This window comes from Saccostrea cucullata, unplaced genomic scaffold, assembly GCF_032062105.1.
Source record: "Saccostrea cucullata isolate Sc308-1 unplaced genomic scaffold, CSIRO_AGI_Scuc_v1 ctg3069, whole genome shotgun sequence".
Classification (NCBI taxonomy): domain Eukaryota; kingdom Metazoa; phylum Mollusca; class Bivalvia; order Ostreida; family Ostreidae; genus Saccostrea; species Saccostrea cuccullata.
The window spans coordinates 1-18,204 of record NW_026933752.1 but is presented as its reverse complement, the minus strand read 5'-3'; the positions used below and the strand labels follow the sequence as shown (position 1 = coordinate 18,204).

At 33.0% G+C, this 18,204-nt stretch overlaps 1 protein-coding gene and 1 long non-coding RNA gene across 2 annotated transcripts in view; both read left to right on the top strand.

Moving 5' to 3' along the window:
• The window catches only part of LOC134239246 (uncharacterized), a 40,026-nt gene extending 21,847 nt beyond the window's left edge, over window positions 1-18,179 (top strand). The window contains exon 2 of the transcript XR_009986188.1: window positions 18,094-18,179. The gene's annotated coding sequence lies outside the window, so the exon portion shown is untranslated. The remainder of the gene's footprint in view (window positions 1-18,093) is intronic.
• On the top strand, window positions 4,844-6,700 carry LOC134239247 (uncharacterized). The gene is made up of 3 exons (XR_009986189.1): window positions 4,844-4,883; window positions 6,303-6,478; window positions 6,530-6,700. It is a non-coding gene; the product is annotated as an uncharacterized LOC134239247 (long non-coding RNA).
• Window positions 18,180-18,204: the final 25 nt, after the last annotated feature.

Below are 18,204 nucleotides of genomic sequence, written 5' to 3'. Positions count from 1 at the left end.
TAGATTTATTTCTGATTGTAGAGATGATCAGATTTGTTAATATACAGATTTGTAACAATTAAATGTTTATACACATTGGCCCAATGTTGGTCCAATGTATCGGGCTAACATTGGGCAAATGAGAAAAATGACACTCGGCTAACGTAATTTGCCAACATCGGCCCAATGTTCTTGTTGACGTTTTGCCAACAATGTCACATTCATTGGGCCAATGTTGGCGCAACATTGGGCCAATGTCTGTAGAAATAACACTCTACATTAGGCCAACGTTGGCCAAACATATCGGGCCAACATTGGGCCGATGAGTAAACTTAAATTGGGTCAATGCTATTTGCCAACATTGGCCCGATGTAACCGATTACATTGGCCCAACGTTGGCCCAATGTTAGCATGCTATCTGTAAAGTGTTGACCCAACAGCACCTCCCCGTGTCTGATTTACACAGATTTGTACATGATATCGTTTAAAAACTAAACGTTAATTCAGCTAAGCCGAGGCAAACATATTATTAATACTTACAAAGTTGATGCAGATATGCAAGGTATAGTCTCATTACACTCGTGTCAGATTAAAAATGGCGCGGATATTACAAGTAGCCCGGTTGTTGTCTACCCATGATGCTCAGTCAGTTTCATGGTATATTGGGCCAACGTAGGGCCGATGCCAATCACCAAACAAATATTTTCTCTCATGATAATAGTTTTATGATATAATGCCAACAGTTAGCCCAACATTAGTGCACTATTATTCATAACCAGCTATCAATATTCCATGTTGGGCCATTGTTGGCCCATTGCTGGTCCAATCAAGGTAACCCAACATAGATAATAGAACCATAATGTAAGATTGGGCCAACGGTGTTCTGCTATCTGGGGATGGTGGGATGCATATCTTAACTCGGCACTCAGTATCATTGAACAGTGAGGGATCTTTTTCGTGCCACAACTAATTGCGACACGGGACCTCGGTTTATACGGTCACATCCAAAAGACTGGTCTCCATGTTCCGCCGTGGATTCGAATCCGCGATGTAAAAGATCAGCTCCTTACTCCGAGACTCTGAAGCATACATTCTAACCACTGCGCCACGCGGGATAAAGCTTATATTAAGTTTTAAAAAGATTCTGAAATTCGTCATTGACAACATTAATGTAGTTTTCAGAGAAAATTTTATAAAAAAAAACTATTGGGATTCTATTGAGCACTAATTGTGATCCTTTATAAGCTGAACTTTTTTATATTCCTATGAATTTTTACAAAGATTTATAAAAGAGAAAAGAAAAACACTTGCTGTGGCTTCAATACGCAAGTTTCGAGATTATCTCCCTTCAAGTTGGCGCGCTCTTTCGTTGAAGAGGGGAGTTTTGTTGCTGCGTAAACAGACAGGTGGGACAGATATGTATATATTGTATACATTGCTTCATCGATATACTGGTTATCATATCTACATGATATCAGGATGCACTCTTCAACTCGAGAATAACAGAATTAATGTGAAGGCGAAGGAAGAGATATGGACCTCTAATAAATACGGTACACATGCATCTGATCATTGCATGTCGGCAATCTAAATGACACATTGATTCTTTCCCTTAATATAACTTCAAACAGCTCACTAACTTTATAGAAAAGGTTTGTACAATCAAGGAAATCTTTTACTTTTTCATAAAGACTACGACGGCTTTTTTTCTTGTTCAAGTATCTGAATTGAAAATAGATTTGTAAAAATATGCATAATTGAGCTTGATGAAATCATCAAATGCATCACTGCTTAAAATAATTATCTTTGTATAACAGTAAATGAATTTTAAAATCCATAAACATCATTCATTTAGTAATGCACGTTTGTATGCATTAACCTGTCCCACTTCCACGCTGAAATGGATACTTTTTTGCGCCTCTATAGTAGGAGAGTTACAATCTCGAAACGTGTGTATTCAACATTTGGTCGTATTTTGACTTGTTTCAAATCAATTATTAGCGCTTTGTTTTTATATTAAGTTTTACTACAAAATGTTACATCTACATGGTCAATACATAAGGCTCACACAGGATGTGACCGGTCCACAGGGGATGCTTACTTCTCCTAGCAACTGTATCCACCTCTGGAATTTCCAAGGCTCCGAGTTTTATGCCCACTTCATATTTATTGTTTATCGACTATATGAAACCTATCACTGTTTGTTATCTTCACTTTATATTTCAGAGTGTTCAAATTCTGTTGATAAAAGTTGTTAGAAGGAGTTTCCTCCTCCACAGGGATGGGCACAGGTTTCCAGAGAAATCGGAGTGAAAACTTGCTAACTGATATTCTCTTTTCTAATTTAGCCCTAAAACCAAGTATAGCTTGTTTGGCCTCATTTTGATCAATCTCCTTCCAACGTCATAGCATTGCTTTTCGACTACAAAATTCGTTTTGTAAACCATAAAGTGTATTGTTTTAGTTTTTGGAAAAATACCTTAATGGATTTTATTGATAGATGATGTCTCTAAATTATTAGATCAAGTAAAGAAATTTATCCAAAATGGTGAATATTATTTTTCGATATTCATTAAAATTTTCACGTCACAAATAACTCATAGTTTTATCAGTTCATCGTTTCACCCTCTCTTTTATTAAACAGAAAATGTCTTGTTTTTTAGCCGAAGGCTCAAGTGAGCTTTTCTGATCATATTTTGTCCGTTTGTCTGTCCGTCTGGAAACTTTTCACATTTTCGACCTCTTCTCAAGAACCACTGGGCCAAATTTAACCAAACTTGGTACAAACCATCCTTGGGTGAAGGGAAATTTAAATTGTTAAAATGAAGGGACATATCCCCTCGCAAGGGGAGATAATCAAGAAAAGACAAAAATAGGATGGGGTCATTAAAAAATCTTCTCAAGAACCACTGATCGAGAATAGCTGAAACTTATGTGGAAGCATCCTGGGGTAGTGTAGATTCTAAATTGTACAAATCATGACCCCCACGGGTTGGGCGAGACCACAATAGGGAATCAAAGTTTTACATAGAAATATAAAGAAAAATCTTTTAAAAAATCTTCTTCTAAAGAACCACTGGGTCAGAAAAACTGAAACTTTGATGGAAGCATCCTGGGATAGTGTAGATTCTAAATTGTACAAATCTTGACCCCCACGGGTTGGGCGGAACCATAATAGGGAATTAGTTTTACATAGAAATATATAGGGAAAATCTTTAAAAATCTTCTTCTCAAGAACCACTGGGCCAGAAAAGCTGAAACTTAGGTGGAAGCATCCTGGGGTAGTGTAGATTCTAAATTGTTCAAATCATGGCCCCTGGGGGGTGGGCGGGGTCACAATAGGGAATTAAAGTTTTACATAGAAATATATAGGGAAAATCTTTAAAAATCTTCTTCTCAAGAACCACTTGGCCAGAGAAGCTGAAACTTAGGTGGAAGCATCCTGGGGTAGTGTAGATTTCAAATTGTCTAAACTATGACCTGTGGGGTACGATGGCGTCACAATAGATATTACAAGGGGGAAAAAATGGTTAAGAATAGCATGGTCAAAGCTTCTCAGGTGAGCGATGTAGCCCATGGGCCTCTTGTTTTTATTTTTCTGACTATTTTTAGTTAATATAAATCTAATTATATCAATTATTCAATCATATCTAATAGATATTATTAGATAAAAGGGAAATGACACTCTTGTTAGTCCCTCTGAAAGGAAAATAATAAAGTATTCAATATAGAATTTTCCTGTTTTCGTAAATTCCAAAATGGAAGTTCTTCTTACGCTTCTTTGTTATTTTTTAAATTGGTGCAGTCAATGTTCGAATGTTGTCAACGATGAAGCCGTTATTGTAACAAAAGTAGAATGGAGCAATGTACCACTGCCATGAAGTATGATATGACTGTTATGAGAAGTTCCACGAAGACACGATCTGTATAAAAACACGAATTCCTGCTGTGAGGGAAGCATTAAAATTTTATACATAAAAGGTATTACATACTTGATATTGCGTGTAATTTTTCTCAAATATTAAATAAACCTTAACGCATTATTGGTACCATAATTTATTTTGACTGTTCAGTAATTACGATACGAATGTAACTCGTAATGTTAATTATTGACACGTCATTCTGCTTTATCACAAGGAAAGGATCCCTGAAATGTCTATGGAAAAAGATGTGTATGTATATAAAATTGTTTGCATTTTTAACAAATTGTAATGTGTTTTGTGAAATAAGTATGTTCATAACCCAAAATTCGTCGATTAGGATTAATTATATGATTTACATTATCTAATAAACCAAATTGGTAATTTCGACCCTTTTAGGAAACATGAATTCCATCTTGAAACTGTATAGCATTCCAATGATAACCCCTTAGAGGGAGTAGAGAAAATATAAGTTCTGGCCCAATCAGATGCGTGTAAAACAGCATACTCGTATAGGAAAATCATGCAGAAGAACAGTATTTAGCTGGTTCCAGCGCCTTGAGGTAAAGGCGATCATGACTCTTTACGTAATTTTCAATTTTTAAATTTAAATTGAATGGAGCTGTGACCAGATATACAATTGGGATTGTGTCTTAATAGAACAAGTTTGTCTCCTTATTATTTTTTTAAATTTTCATTGTATTTAGTATAAACTCATGAATTAGAATATTTACAGGTGTTCGAGAGTTAGTCCCAAGAATAATTGATATCAAACTAACATCTGATTATTTGGATCATAAGTATATTTTTTTAGTTTAATTGATAATATGGAAAATAAATTCTCCTGATATTTTTGTATGCTAGTAGTTGGGTGATACGGTATCAGAGTGAACAATAATGAAATTATTTGTTCTTTTCTAATGTTTTCCTTCTTTTGCTTTAACAGATTTGGAAGATGGATACTCGTATGTTACATTCATAATGGTAAGGCTGAGGAACATACTCGTAATATATTTATGTACAAACATCTTGTTTGCATAAAATCTTTATAATTAACAAGAGAGCCCTGCCCCGCTCTGTATAAGAGTAAACAATGCTATCTACATTCCAGTCTTCAATTAAGCATTGTATAACTGTTTTTGAAAGATATATAGTCTCATAACTACAACGGTGTGTGCAAGCAAATTGAGTAATGCGTGTTAGGATTAGCGCGGTACTCAATTTGCTTGCACACGTCTTTGAGATATGAGACTACATCTTTCAAAAAATACTGATTCAGTGTTTATATTTACATTTTCAAACTACTTGAGATGACTTCAAATAAGATTTATAATTCAAAAATTCCCGTTTTTATCCTTTGGATAAATAACAATAAATGGAAGAACCTTCTGTTCAGTGTGAGCGTGAATTTGATTTTTCGCTTACGGTGCTGCGCTTTCACGGCGTAAAACGGCTGTGGCGTAAAAATAATATGGGTTATGTTTAGTCCTAATTCCCTACTGCGTATATTCCCGCGCAATGTAATATGTATAGATTATGGAAAATGTCAAAGGAAATCCAGTTACTCATACACACATGCATATCCCATCAATGCAGTTTAAAATTCAAGCCCAAATACTTCAATGGATTTATTTGGAATGGCCCCGGGGTCCCCGGTCTTTCCATATTGCAGTAGAATGCAAGACAGTTCATCAATATATATGTGGTATCTTGGGTGTTTGACCATGTGTGAGGCTGTTTCCAGCTAGGTTTAAATAAAATGAAACAGATCCAGCCTGAATACAGCCCAGCTCCTATCCTGCATTTGTAGTACCAACCAGAAACAGGGTTATCCCATGGTTGGTCTTCTTCAACGAAGCAATGGTATTTTTTTTAGATGCATTCATAATGAGGTTAAACATAGTGCATTTAGACACGTTAGTTTAGAATAGTGATTTATAGTAAATATTTGTTAGTGTTCTTTATATCAAAGTTTGCGACCTTGACCTTGTCTTAGTCTTAACTGTCTGCTACAGAAGAGGAAATCCGATCGTGAAACATACCAATTTTTGTTTGACATATCCCTCATCTATATTTTCCTACTCTACAAAATGGTGAACGTTATTCTTGATATTCATTAAAGGTCTTCATTTTACTTTTTGCGCCAATTTTCATTCTAAGTTTTATTAGTTTTTTTTCTCTTATAAAACCGATTTCTCTGGCTTTCTTTGTTATTATAAATATAAATTCCTTCATCACATCTAAAAGGTATGGATACAAAGGAAATGGCACTTGAAATATGTATGGTCTCTCTGAAATAGAAATAAAATCATTGAATATACATTTTCCTGTTTCGTGAATTTTAAGCTATAGGTCCAAAATGGATGTTCTGACGCTACTTTGTTCTTTTTCAAATTGGTGCAGTCACTGTTCAATGGTTTTCATCGACGATGCCGTTATGGTAACAAAAGTAGACTGGGAACAATGTACCACTGCAATGAAATATACTATGACTGTGAAAAATAGCAACTCGAAGACTCTTCTGTATGAAAACACAACTTCTTGCTGTGAGGGACGTATTGAAATTTTGTACATTAAAGGTAACATATAAGAAATAATATATATACAGTAATATATTATATATTTTTTAGGGAACGAGACGATAAGAAATGACGTTACAACAAATGTTACTGAAGAAAAGAATAATTCGACAAATCCAACCAACAGTTTTCTGACCCTGTCCGACGCTATTTTGTCCAGTGAAAATGATGGGCAAAATGAAAAATCTAGAAGCAGATCAGAAGGTAATATTAGCATAACAATTCATATATATATATATATATATATATATATATATATATATATATATAGAAAGCACAAAGAAATTCACTTTTTACATGGATACCCACTTCCGCCCCAGCCCGGGGTTGAACTCTCGACCTTCGGAATCTGTCTCCTAGCAGTGCAGGAACAGCGCGCTAGACCGCTCGGCTATCTAGGCAAGTCAAAAAACTTGCTTTCGATGCCGATGGAATTCTCGCGGCGCTGCCCTACACTAAACGGTCATTGAGAATAGAAGTGAGATACAGTTATTTGGACATTAGTTTTAACAGAGGATTGTTACCAATACATGTTGTAATGAAATTAATTATTATTTATAAAGCACAATTTACAACAACTCTTAAACTAACATAACTGCCCTAAGTGAAGAAATATTAATATAGAAAGCACAAAGAAATTCACTTTTTACATGGATACCCACTTCCGCCCCAGCCCGGGGTTGAACTCTCGACCTTCGGAATCTGTCTCCTAGCAGTGCAGGAACAGCGCGCTAGACCGCTCGGCTATATAGGCAAGTCAAATAACTTGCTTTCGATGATGATGGAATTCTCGTAGCGCTGCCCTACACGGTCAGTGAGAATAGAAGTGAGATACAGTTATTTGGACATTAGTTTTAACAGAGGATTGTTACCAATACATGTTGTAATGAAATTAATTATTATTTATAAAGCACAATTTACAACAACTCTTAAACTAACATAACTGCCCTAAGTGAAGAAATATTAATATAGAAAGCACAAAGAAATTCACTTTTTACATGGATACCCACTTCCGCCCCAGTCCGGGGTTGAACTCTCGACCTTCGGAATCTGTCTCCTAGCAGTGCAGGAACCGCGCGCTAGCCCGTTTGGCTGGGCTGGGGCGGAAGTGGGTATCCATGTAAAAAGTGAATTTCTTTGTGCTTTCTATATTAATATTTCTTCACTTAGGACAGTTATGTTAGTTTAAGAGTTGTTGTAAATTGTGCTTTATAAATAATAATTAATTTCATTACAACATGTATTGGTAACAATCCTCTGTTAAAACTAATGTCCAAATAACTGTATCTCACTTCTATTCTCAATGACCGTTTAGTGTAGGGCAGCGCCGCGATTAATTCCATCGGCATCGAAAGCAAGTTTTTTGACTTGCCTAGATAGCCGAGCGGTCTAGTGCGCTGTTCCTGCACTGCTAGGAGACAGATTCCGAAGGTCGAGAGTTCAACCCCGGGCTGGGGCGGAAGTGGGTATCCATGTAAAAAGTGAATTTCTTTGTGCTTTCTATATTAATATTTCTTCACTTAGGGCAGTTATGTTAGTTTAAGAGTTGTTGTAAATTGTGCTTTATAAATAATAATTAATTTCATTACAACATGTATTGGTAACAATCCTCTGTTAAAACTAATGTCCAAATAACTGTATCTCACTTCTATTCTCAATGACCGTTTAGTGTAGGGCAGCGCCGCGAGAATTCCATCGGCATCGAAAGCAAGTTTTTTGACTTGCCTAGATAGCCGAGCGGTCTAGCGCGCTGTTCCTTCACTGCTACGAGACAGATTCCGAAGGTCGAGAGTTCAACCCCGGGCTGGGGCGGAAGGGTATCCATGTAAAAAGTGAATTTCTTTGTGCTTTCTATATTAATATTTCTTCACTTAGGGCAGTTATGTTAGTTTAAGAGTTGTTGTAAATTGTGCTTTATATATATATATATATATATATATATATATATATATATATATATATATATATATATATATGATTGATATCAAGTAGATTTTTTTAAATACCAGAACTTTGTTTATGTCATTCTTAATTTTATTAAAACGTAGTCATCATATCTTTATTCAAACCTTTAAATAAATATGTATTTACCACTGTTCAAAATTATTTAACACTCTATATGCCTAATATCATCATTACGTATATGTGATAATCTTATCTGACTTTTTTTAGGGAACGAGACGATAAGAAATGACGTTACAACAAATGTTACTGAAGAAAAGAATAATTCGACAAATCCAACCAACAGTTTTCTGACCCTGTCCGACGCTATTTTGTCCAGTGAAAATGATGGGCAAAATGAAAAATCTAGAAGCAGATCAGAAGGTAATATTAGCATAACAATTCCTACTGGTATAGTTTCATGTCTTGCTGTTATCTTTATTGTTATTTTTCTTGTATTGTCTTGTGTTGAAAGGAGAAAATAACAACAACAAAAAAAATAGTCAAAATTCTTTTAAAATATTAGGGATCATAATTATTTGACTGCAGTTCTCACATGAGCCGTGCAGAGTCATGCTACAAATAGTTTACAATACATTTACAACCATTCATTGTCAGACACATAAAGTTTTGTTTTCTGTTAATTTGATTTATAAATTTTTTATTTAAAATGAACAAGGAAATTCAGTGACTAGTACGCAAATACATAACCCAACAATGCAGTTTAAAAATTTTAAGTAAACCAAATCCATTACTATTGACTTCAGTTAATCTATTTGGGTCAGTCCCCGGTTCCACCTTTTTTTCTTACTGCAGTAGCATGTAGGACAATTCATGAATATCTGTTTTGTATCTTGGATGTTAAAAACGTACCAGGTATGTGAAACTGTTTCCAGCCATGGTTTTAAATCCCATGAAACAGATCCAACGTGGAACCAGCACCAGCTCCTAACCTGCATTTGCAGTACAAACCAGAAACAGAGTTATCCCTGTTCGTTCTTCTTCATCGAAGCAATGGTTTTTTTTAGATGCATGATGAAGTTGAACATAGTGTAAAAAAGTAATTCATAGTAAATATTTGTAAGTGTTTTTTATATCAGAGTATGCGGTCTTGACCTTTCGGCTGCAGACGAGGAAATCCGATCGTGAAACAAACCAACTTTTGTGTGACATATTCCTCATCTACTTTTTTCTACTCTTTAAAAAAGGTGAACGTTATTCTCAAAATTCATTAAAATTCATCTTTTTAAGTTTTAACGTCCACTGTCACTCTGAGTTTTATCAGTTTTCTTTCTTTTATTAAACAGAAAATACCTTTTTTATTTCTCTGGCTTTTTTCTAGTAAATTTAAATCTCAATTATATGAATTCCTTTATCATATCTAAAATCTATGGATAAAAAAGAAACGGTACTCTTGAAATCTGTATGGTCTCACTGAAATAGAATTAAAATCATTCAAAATACATTGTATATTTTCCTGTTTTGTGAATTTTAATCTATAGACCTAAAATGGAAGTTGTTCTACCGCTACTTTGTTCTTTTCCAAATTGGTGCAGTCAATGTTCAAATGGTGTCATCGATAAAGCCGTAATTGTGACAAAAGTAGACTGGGAGCAATGTACCACTGCCATGAAGTATGATATGACAGTGATGAGTAGTCCCAAGAAGACTCTTCTGTATGAAAACACAACTTTTTGCTGCGAGGGACGCATAAAAATCATGTACATTAAAGGTAACATATAAGAAATAATCTATATACATTCATTTAATATCAAGTAGATCTTGAAAATACTAGAACTTTGTTTATGCCTTTTTTATTTTTATAAAATTGTGGTTATCATATAATTATATCTGTATTCGAACCTTTAAACATATATGTATTTGCCATTGTTCAAAATCATTTAACGCTCTATATGCCTAATATTAGTATTATGTATGTGTGATAATCTCAGCTAACCTCACTTTTGTTAGGGAACGAGACAACAAGAAATAACATTACAAGAAATGTCACTGAAGGAAATTTAAATAATTCGACAAATCCAACCACCAGTTTTCTGACCCAGTCAGACGCCATGTTGTCCAGTGAGGATGATCGATCAAATGGAAAGTGTAGAGGCGGATCAAAAAACAAAAACTTCATCATAATTCCTACTGGCATATTGTCATGCCTTGCTGTTATCTTTATTGTTATTCTTCTTGTATTGTCTTATGTCGAAAGAAGAAAATAAAAAAATAATCAAAATTCTTTTAATATATGAGGGATCAAAATCATTGGACTGCAGTTCTCACATGAGCTGTGCGGAAGTTATGCTACAGGTACAGTGTAGTTTACAATGCATTCACAAATATTCATTGTCAAACACATAAAGTTTTTTCTGTAAATTTAATTTATAAAAATTTTATAAAGATGTCCAAGGAAAATCAGTGACTAATACGCAAATATATAAGCCACCAATGCAGTTTAAAAATCTTAATATGTAAACCAAGTCCATTGACTTTAATTGATTTATTTGGGTCGGTCCCGGGTTCCACCTTCTTTTCGTACCGCAGTAGATGTAAGACAATTCATGAATATATGTTTTGTATCTTGGATGTTAGAAACGTATGTGAAACTGTTTCCAGCCATGGTTTAAATATAATGAAGCAGATCCAACGTGGACACAGAACCATCTCCTAACCTGCATTTGCAGTACAAACCAGAACCAGAGTTGTCCCCTGTTTGTTTTTCTTCAACGAAGCAATTGTATTTTTTTTAGATACATGATGAGGTTGAACATTGTATTTTTAGAAAAGTAAATTATAGTAAATATTTGTTAGTTTTCTTTATATCAGAGTTTGCGGCCTTGACCCTGTCCAAGTCTTAACTTTCTGCTACAGAAGAAGAAATCCGATCGTGAAACAAACCAACTTTTGTTTGACATATTCCTCATCTATTTTTTTCTACTCTTCAAAAAGGTGAACGTTATTCTCGAAATTCATTAAAATTCATCTTTTTAATTTTTAACGTCTATTGTCACTCTGAGTTGCATCAGTTTTCTTTCTTTTATTAAACAGAAAATGCCTTTTTCATTTCTCTGGCTTTTTTTTTTTTTTAGTAAATATAAATCTCAATTATATGAATTCCTTTATCATATCTAGAATCTATGGATAAATAAGGAAACGGAACTCTTGAAATCTGCATGGTCTCTCGGAAATAGAATTGAAGTAATTCAAAATACATTGTATATTTTCCTGTTTCGTGAATTTTAAAGCTATAGACCCCAAATGGAAGTTGTTCTGGCGCTACTTTGTTCTTTTCCAAATTGGTGCAGTCAATGTTCAATGGTTGTCATCGACGATGCCGTTATGGTAACAAAAATAGATTGGATGAAGTATGATATGACAGTGATGAGTAGTCCCACGAAGATTCTTCTTTATGAAAACACAACTTTTTGCTGTGAGGGACGCATAAAAATCGTACATTAAAGGTAACATTTAAGAAATAATCTATATACATTGATTTGCTATCAAGTAGATCTTGAAAATACTAGAACTTTGTTTATGCTCTTTTTTATTTTTATAAAAATGTGGTTATCATATAATTATATCTGTTTTCGAACCTTTAAACATATATGTATTTGCCATTGTTCAATATGCCTAATATTATTATTATGTATGTGTGATAAACTTAGCTAACCTCACTTTTGTCAGGGAACGAGACAACAAGAAATAACATTACAACAAATGTTGCTGAAGGAAATTTAAATAATTCGACAAATCCAACCACCAGTTTTCTGACCAGTCAGACGCCATGATGTCTAGTGAGGATGATCGACCAAATGGAAAGTGTAGAGGCGGATCAAAAAACAAAAACATCATAATTCCTACTGGCATATTGTCATGCCTTACTGTTATCTTTATTGTTACTTTTCTTGTATTGTTTTGTGTCAAAAGGAGAAAATAATAAAAAATCATTTTTTTAATAGATGAGGGATCATAATCATTGGACTGCAGTTCTCACATGAGCTGTGCAGGAAGTCATGCTACAGGTAGTTTACAATGCATTCACAACAAAACATTGTCAGACACATAAAGTTTTTTCTGTAAATAAAGTTCTTTCTGTAAATTGCCCCGTGGGGATCCCGGTTAGAATAGGTCCTCAGTACCCCTTGCTTGTCGAAAAAGGCGACTAAATGGGGCGGTCCTTTGGATGAGACCGTATAAACCGAGGCCCCGTGTCACAGCAGGTGTGGCACGCTAAAGATCCCTCCCTGCTCAAAGGCCCTGAGTGCCGAGCATAGGCCTAAATTTGCAGCCCTTCACCGGCAATGGTGACGTCTCCATATAAGTGAATTATTCTGGAGAGGGACGTTAAACAGTATACAATCAATCAATCAATCTTTCTGTAAATTTAATTTATAAAAATGTCCAAGGAAATTCAGTGACTAATACGCAAATATATAACCCACCAATGCAGTTTAAAAATCTTATGTAATCCAAGTTCATTGATTTTAATTGATTTATTTGGGTCGGTCCCGGGTTCCACCTTCTTTTCTTACTGCAGTATCATGTAGGACAATTCATGAATATATGTTTTGTATCTTGGATGTTAGAAACGTACCAGGTATTGAAACTGTTTCCAGCCATGGTTTAAATATAAAGAAACAGATCCAACGTGGACGCAGCACCAGCTCCTAACCTGCATTTGAAGTACAAACCAGAAACAGAGTTGTCCCCTGTTTGTTCTTCTTCAACGAAGCAATGGTATTTTTTTTAGATGCATGATGAAGTTGAACATCGTGTTCTCAAACACATTAGTTTAGAAAAGTAATTTATAGTAAATATTTGTTAGTGTTCTTTATATCAGAGTTTGCGGCCTTGGCCCTGTCTAAGTCGTAACTATCTGCTACAGAAGAGGAAATCTGAACGTGAAACATACCAACTTTTGTTTGACATATCTCATCTATTTTTTTCTACTCTTCAAAAAGGTGAACGTTATTCTCAAAATTCATTAAAATTCTTCTTTTTAAGTTTTTACGCCAATTGTTACTCGCACTTTTATCAGTTTTCTTTCTTTTATTAAACAGAAAATGCCTTTTTTTATTTCTCTGGCATTCTGTTTAGTTACTAGTAATATAAATCTCAATTATATGAATTCCTTTATCATATCTAAAATCTATGGATAAAAAGGAAACGACACTTTTGAAATCTGTATGGTCTCTCTGAAAAGGAAATAAAATCATTTAATATACATTGTATATTTTCCTGTTTCATGAAATTTAAGCTATAGATCCCAAATGGAAGTTGTTCTGACGCTACTTTGTTCTTTTCAAAATTGGTGCAATTACTGTTCAATGGTTGTCATCGACGATGCCGTTATGGTAGCAAAAGTAGACTGGGAACAATGTACCACTGCAATGAAATATACTATGACTGTGAAAAATAGCAACTCGAAACTCTTCTGTATGAAAGCACAACTTCTTGCTGTGAGGGACGCATTGAAATTTTGTACATTAAAGGTAACATATAAAAAAATAATATATATGTTGGACAAGAGAAGTTAAGGATCATCAAAATAAATATGTTTTACAGATACTGTATCATAGAAAATAGAATGCAGTTTTTAATTTTAGTATCATATTTTATATTTAAAAAGTAAAATATACTAGGAAAACGTGTGAAATGCTACTAATTGTTCATTACGTCACTTTAGAATGGCATGTTGGGGGTACCTGAAAATGAGATTTTTTCCAGTCAAATTACGTCACTAAAATGATTGCCAACAATGCTAGGCCCTGCAAACGATTGATATCAAGTAGATTTTAAAAATAGACTTTCTTCATGCCATTTTTAATAAAAATTTAGTAATCATATATTGAAATATGTATTAGCCATTATTCAAATTATTGAACTGTGATCATTAATATATTTTCTCAGCTGATCTCACTTTTTTAGGGAACGAGACAACAAGAAATAACACTACAACAATATGTTGCTGAAGAAAATTTGAATAATTCTCCAACCACCAGTTCTGTAGAAGCAATGAAAAATGCAAAATGAAAAATGTAGAAACAGACTTCCTCGCAGTAATCTTTATTGTTACTGTATTGTCTTGTGAAAGGAGAAAATAAAATATTCAAAATTCTTTTAAAATATGAAGAAGTTATTATTGGACCGTTCTCGAATGAGCTGTGCAGGAAGTCATGCTAAAAATATTTTTTCTGTAAAAATGTACCTCTCTCAAATGTATATATAGAATTCTGTTCTCTCTCCCGCTTGCATGTAATCATGTCAATTAAACTTACATATGTATAGTTCCAAGTTAACATCTACATACATGTATCTTAAAATATGTATAGATCATCTAAAGATATATTTAATTTGCGAAATATGTTTTACAGAAAGGAAAAACGCATGTATTTCTATTATAGAAATCTGCATTTTGCTATTAAATGCAAAACTGTAGCACTCTGCCCTATATTAAATATACTGAAATTATTTTTCTGTACTTGCACTGTTCTATATTACAAATTTTGAATGCTTGATGTCATTTTTGGTTCATATTTTTCTCTAAATTAAAAAATATAAAATTTTATCGATACAATTTAAGATTTTTTTGTGATAAATTAACCTTGTTTGAACACACGCTACTAAAATTGTTCATTACGGTCACTTTAGATTTTGTGTTGGGGGGAATTTAACATTTTCCTGAAAATGAGATTTTATATCCAAGGTAAGAGTCAAATTACGTCACTAAAATTATTTCCAGGATTTTGTATGACCTCCCCGCGAGGCCCTGCAAACGACTGATATCAAGTAGATTTTAAAAATACACTATAAAAACCGAAAATCATTTTTTTTTTCCTGTTAAAATTTATACATATATTGGATCCAAACCTTTAAATACATATGTATATCAGATTACCAATACAAAGGTTAAATGAATCATGGAATTTTTTCTGACTATTGGTTTGCTCTTTTCCAAATTGGTGTAGAATGTTCCCATGTAAGCATTGATAAAGCTACCAACGTAATGTCATCTGGGAAAATTTGTAATAAAACACAAAAGTATGAGATGACCAGTTTTCTGACCCTGTCAGAGAGTAACATTTCCCGTGAAAATGAAGGAAAAATCAAGATGTACGGTACTTTCAAGGTATAGACCATAATAATTCCTACTAGCATAGTTTCATGATTTTTCAGTTTTCTTTATTGTTAGAGGCGCATGGTTGTATCTTTTTATGTGCGAATTAAAAGTAAAATGAACTATATGTACCCCATTATTCAGTTTTAAAATATGATCATTTAATAAAGCTTAATGTTCCTAATCTTACAAATTGTGTGCAAAAGTAAAACAACAACAATAACAAAACATATAGCAACATAACATAGTTTTTTCTGTAAAAATGGTACCTCTCAAATGTTGTTATAGTGACAACATTTGAAGATACGAGGATGTTCAATAAGTAATGTCCTCGGTGCTCAGTAATCATGTCAATTAAACTTACATATGTATATAGTTCCAAGTTAATTTAAATAAATTTTAATTTATCTACATCTACATACATGTATCTTAAAATATGTATAGTATATTAATCTTTTTAGATATATTTAATTTGAGCGATACACAACTCGCATTTGAAATAAAGGTAAAAAACGCGGATGTTTTTCCTTTTAAAAGTATTTGCATTTTGCTATTAAATGCAAAACTGTAGCACTCTGCCCTATATTAAATATACTGAAATTATTTTTCTGTACTTGCACTGTTCTATATTACCAATTTTGAATGCTTGATGTCATTTATCATGGTAACGCGATTTTTTTTCTCTAAATTAAAAAAAAATAATAATAAAATTGGCATTAAATTTTATCGAGGACAATTTAAGGCGATTTTTTTGTCTAAAGAGATAACAGTAACCTTCAAAGTGATGTAATTTTTCAGATTTTAGCGATCTCACTACCCTAACTAAAATTGCTTTTTTATCAAGTGCTTGCTAAGATTTTGTTTGCGAGGGGAATTTAACATTTTCCTCTTATTTTTAAATAAGCTTTGTATATATAAGGTAAGCGACAAAACACTTAATTATAATTTATATCATTTATCCAGTTGCTGCTATGACGTACTAATCTGAACAAAACAAAATATTCAGGAAGTATTATTTATTATGATCTTTGAACAACTACACTATAAAAACCGAAAATCATTTTGATTTTTTCCTGTTATCAGAATTTATACATATTTTGGACAATGTGTCTTCCCATTTAAGGAAATATTCTACTGTATATCAGATACCAATACAAAGGTTAAAGAATCATGGAATTTTTTCTGACTTTGGTTTGCTCTTTTCCAAGGATTGGTGTCGATTTGTTCCCATGTAAGCATTGATAAAGCTACCAACGTACGTGATGTCATCTGGGATCAGTGTAATAAAACACAAAAGTATTGGTTGACTGTAAGAACTTCACATATTTCCACGAGAGTAACATTTCTTGTTGTGAAGGAAACATCAAGTTACAGTACTTTCAAGGTAAGACATAATTGTTCCTGTTTTTCAGAGGAGTTGTTTCGTGATTTTTCATTTATAATGCAGTTTCGAAAGAGGCGCTTGTTTATCTTTTTCTCTGCGATAAAAGTAAAATGAACTATATGGTCACATAAACCGTTTTAAATTCATGAAAGATTCAATAATAAAGCTTAATGTCATATTATACTATAATGTATGTCATAACTAGTTCAACAACAATAATTGAACAGCCCCGTATTATAGAATCATTGAAAATAAAAAAAAATGTACCGATGCGAAAACTGTTTGCAAATTCATATCATTGAAACTCAAGATTGTAAAAACTTATATAAATCAGACTATATATCCAAAAATGAGTGTTTTTACACAATCTTATATGCTGAAATAACATTTTAATGATATAGATATTTGTTTCACATTAATATTGTAAAAAAGTTTCTATCATATAAAAAAAGACAATGTTTGTTAAAAGTTCAATTATATTCAAAATATTCAGTTAACTATTTACAAAGTGCTTTAAATATGCTTGAAACATATTATGCATACCCCAAAATATTAATACATTTGTATTTTGAGCCTTAAACTCAAAAAAGGAATCGGTAAAATATACATTTTAATCATACACAAACATTTTGAATATACATTTTTATGTTTTTTCACATCGGAAACAATGGTTTTAAGGACAGATGATTCAAACAAAAAATGGATTGTTATTTTTTTTAATTAATTTCATTGAAAATGATGCAAATAATAATTTTTTTGAAGATAAAGAAATTGTAAACTTTCTATGTTGTTAAAAACCCTGCCTCTTTGAAACCATCCTTAATAATCTATACAAATAATTTTCACTTCAAATCCAATTTATTTGAAAATTTGAATAAAAAATTAAAAACTACGCGGTGAAACCTTTTCATTTAACTCATTAAAACATGACTCATATTGTTCTTTTCAATTTTTTTGACAAAAGTTTGTTTGTATCATCTGTCCTTAAGGACAATTTAACACACGTTGCAATTAACCCTACGTCTAGTTTCTTCCTTTTGTTTGTTTAGTTTTTTCTTTTTTGTTTGTTTGGTTTTTTTTTTTTGTTATTGATGAACTTTAATGTTAATATATCAATAGTGTTTATGTTAATATTTTTATCATATACATATTTTTTATCTTAACTAGAGAAAGTTGATCTTGCAACATGGCCGACAAGAGGCGGAAGTGTTTTGCATGATCTGACAGAACCTTTGCACAACATGACAACCTACACAAATCGGACACTTTTAAATGCTC